The sequence below is a fragment of the Heterocephalus glaber genome, unplaced genomic scaffold (assembly GCF_053883595.1).
Source record: "Heterocephalus glaber isolate CG9 unplaced genomic scaffold, H.glaber_assembly_v1.0 deba00001649, whole genome shotgun sequence".
NCBI lineage: Eukaryota > Metazoa > Chordata > Mammalia > Rodentia > Bathyergidae > Heterocephalus > Heterocephalus glaber.
The window spans coordinates 45,970-50,148 of NW_028258401.1; positions in this window are offsets into that span (position 1 = coordinate 45,970).

Below are 4,179 nucleotides of genomic sequence, written 5' to 3' on the forward strand. Positions count from 1 at the left end.
CACTCCACTCTTGGACTTGCATCCAAGAATCTTCACAGCACATTCTAGCTGTCTGCATGGCTGAATTCTGTCACACAATTTTATGATTGTGCTACTGCAAATAGCACTTATGCCTACAAACTGCATTGAGGTTATACTGAAAGACAGGGGCTGGAAAATCCCTAAATTTGCCCTAAGAAGAACTTGATGTTATAAGTCAAAATCACTCTTCAGAATGATCCAGCAGATTGCACGTCAGTTTTCCTTCAAGCATACTTCTAGTGCCAACTCTCCCATGCAAGTCAAAGGAAGGTTATGATAACAAGTGCAGTTGTATCTCAAAGAATGCAGCTAGAGCTCTTTGAGATTACCAGAGCACTACACTCTTGCACTTACATCCAACAATATTCACTGCACATTTTAGCTGTCTGTATTTCTGAATTCTGTAGCAAAAACTTATGAGGATTCTACTGCAAATAGTACTTTGGCCTAGAAAGTGCATTGAGGTTCTGCTGAAAGACAGGTGAGGGAAAGTCCTCAAAATTACCCTAAGAAAATTTAATGTTAAAAGCCAAAATCACTCCTCAGAAAGATCCGGCAGTTTGTACTTCACTTTTCCTTCAAGCATCCTTCTAGCCCCAGCTCTCCCATGCAAATCAATGGAAGGTTATGATAAAAAGTGCAGGTCCTTCACAGAGAAAGTAGCTAGAGCACTGGGAGTTTAGCAGGCCACTCCACTCTTGGACTTGCATCCAACAATCTTCACAGCATATTCTATCTGTCTACATTGCTGAATACTGTGGAACAATTTTATGATTCCTCTACTGCGAATAGGACTCATGCCTAGAAAGTGCACTGAGGTTCTGCTGAAAGACAGGTACTTGAAATTCCTTAACATTGCCCTAAGAACAACTTGATGTTAAAAGTCAAAATCACTCTTCAGAAGGATCCGGCTGTTTGCACTTCAGTTTTTCTTCAAGCATCTTTCTAGAGCCAGCTCTCCCATGCAAGTCAAAGGAAGGTTATGATAACAAGTGAAGTTGCTACTCAGAGAAAGCAGTTGAGTGCTTGGAGATTACCAGAGCACTCCACTCTTGGACTTGCATCCAACCCCATTCACTGCACATTCTAGTTGTCTGTATTTCTGAATTCTGTAGCTCAACTTTATGAGGACTCTACTGTGAATAGCACTTATGTCTAGAAAGTGCATTGAGGTTCTGCTGAAAGACAGGTCCTGGAAATTCCTCAGCTTTGCCCTAAGAAGAATTTGATGTTAGAAGCCAAAATCACTCTTCAAAATCCTCTGGCAGTTTGTACTTCAATTTTCCTTCAAGTGCCTTTCTAGCACCAGCTCTCCCATGCAAGTCAATGGAAGGTTATGATAAAAAGTGCAGGTCCATCTAGAGAAAGTAGCTAGAGCACTGGGAGTATAGCAGGCCACTCCACTCTTGCACTTGCATCCAATAATCTTCACAGCCTATTCTAGCTATGTGTATTGGTGAATTCTGTCACACAATTTTATGATTCCTCTACTTCAAATAGCACTTATGGCTGGAGAGTGCATTGAGGTTATGCTGGAAGACAGGTGCTGGAAAGTCTTTAACTTTGCACTTAGAAGAACTTGATGTTAGAAGTCAAAATTACTCTTCAGAATTATCCAGCAGTTTGCACTTCAGTTTCCCTACAAGCATCCTCCTATTGTTAGCTCTGCAATGCCAGTCAAAGGAAGGTTATGATAACAACTGCAGTAGCTTCTCAGAGAAAGCAGCTAGAGCACTTTGAGAGTAGCAGAGAACTCCACTCTTGGACTTGCCTACAATACTCTTCACAGCACATTCTAGATGTCTACATTTCTGAATTCTGTAGCACAATTTTAGGATTCCTCTACCTTGAATAGCACTTATGTCTAGAAAGTGCATTGAGGTTCAGCTGGAAGACAGGTCCTGGAAAATCCTCAGCTTTTGCCTAAGAAGAATTTGATGTTAGAAGCTAAAATCACTCTTCAAAAAGATCCGTCACATTGTATTTCAATTTTCCTTCAAGCATCATTCTAGCCCCAGCTCTCCCATGCAAGTCAATGGAAGGTTATGATAAAAAGTGCAGGTCCTTCTCAGAGAAAGGAGCTAGACCAATGGGAGTTTACTATGCCACTCCACTCTTACTTGCATCCAATAATCTTCACAGGACATTCTAGCTGTCTGCATTGCTGAATTCTGTCGCACAATTTTATGATTCCTCTACCGCGAACAGCACTTATGCTTAGAAAGTGCATTGAGGTTCTGCTGAAAGACAGGTGTTGGAAAGTCCTTAACTTTGCCCTAAGCAGAACTTGATGTTATAAGTCACAATCACTCTTGAGAATGATAAAGCAGTTTGCACTTCAGTTTTCCTTCAAGCATCCTTCTAGCGCCAGTTCTCCCATGCAAGTCGAACGAAGGTTATGATAACAAGTGCAGTTGCTTCTCAGAGAAAGCAACTAGAGCATTTCGAGTTTACCAGAGTACTCCACTCTTTTACTTGCATCCAACAGGATTCACTGCCCATTCTAGCTGTCTGCAATTCTTAAGTCTATAGCACAAAATTATGAGGACTCCACCACGAATCGCACATTGGCCTAGAGAGTGAATTGAGGTTCTGCTGAAAGACAGGTCCTGGAAAGTCCTCAACTTTGCCCTAAGAACAACTTGATGTTAGAAGCCAAAGCACTTTTCAGTATGATCCAGTACTTTGCACTTCCATTATCCTTCAAGCATGCTTCTAGCACCAGGTCTCCAATGGAAGTCACAGAAAGGTTATGACAAAAAGTCCAGGGCCTTCTCAGGGAAAGCAGCTAGAGCACTGCGAAATTTTAAGTGCACTGCACTCTTGGACTTGCATCCAACACAATTCATTGCACACTCTAGATTTCTGCATTGCTGAATTCTGTAGCACATCTTTCTGAGGCCTCTAGTTTGAATAGCACTTTGGCCTAGAAAGTGCATTGAGGTTCTGCTGAAATACAGGGTCTGGAAAGTCCTCAATTTAGCCCTAAGCAGAATTTGATGTTAGAAGTCAAAATCACTCTTCATAGTGATCTGGCTCAGGGCATTTCAGTTATCCTTCAGGCATACTCCTAGCACCAGCTTTCCCATGCAAGTCAAAGAATTTCATGATAAATGTGCAGTTGCTTCGCTGAGAAAGTAGCTAGAGCACTTTGAGTTTACCACAGCACTCCAATCTTGGACTTGCATCCAATACTCTTCACATCACATACTAGCTGTCTGCATTGCTGAATTCTGTCGCACAATTTTATGATTCTTCTACCATGAAGAGCACTTATGCCTAAAAAGTGCATTCAGGTTCTCCTGAAAGACAGGTGCTAGAAAGTCCTCAACTTTGCCCTAAGAACAACTTGATGTTAGAAGCCAAAAGCACTCTTCAGTATGATCCGGCACATTGCACTTCAGTTATCCTTCAAGCATGCTTCTAGCACCAGGTCTCCCATGGAAGTCACAGAAAGGTTATGATAAAAAGTGCAGGACCTTCTCTGAGAATGCAGCTAGAGCACTGTGAGATTTTAAGTGCACTGCACTCTTGGACTTGCATCCACAACAATTCACTACAGACTCTAGCTTTCTGCATTGCTGAATTCTGTAGCACATCTTTCTGAGGCCTCTAGTTTGAATAGCACTTTGGCCTAGAAAGTGCATTGAGGTTCTGCTGAAAGACAGGTGCTGGAAAGTCCTTAACTTTGCCGTAAGAACAACTTGATGTTAGAAGTCAAAATCACTCTTCAGAATGATCCAGCAGTTTGCAATTCAGTTTTCCTTCAAGCATCCTTCTAGCATCAGCTCTCCCGTGCAAGTCAATGGAAGGTTAAGTAACAAGTGCAGTTGCTTCTCAGAGAAAGCAGCTAGAGCACCTCGAGTTTCCCAGAGCACTCCAATCTTGGACTTGCATTCAATACTCTTCACAGCACATTCTAGCTGTCTGCATTGCTGAATTCTGTAGAACATCTTTATGAGGCCTCTATCTCGAATAGCACTTTGGCCTAGAAAGTGCATTGAGGTTCTGCTGAAAGACAGGTGCTGGAAGGTCCTCAACTTTGCCCTAAGAAAAACTTGATGTTATAGGCCAAAAGCACTCCTCTGTATGATCCCGCAGTTTGCAATTCAGTTTTCCTAAAGCATCCTTCTAGTGCCAGCTGTCACCTGCAAGTCA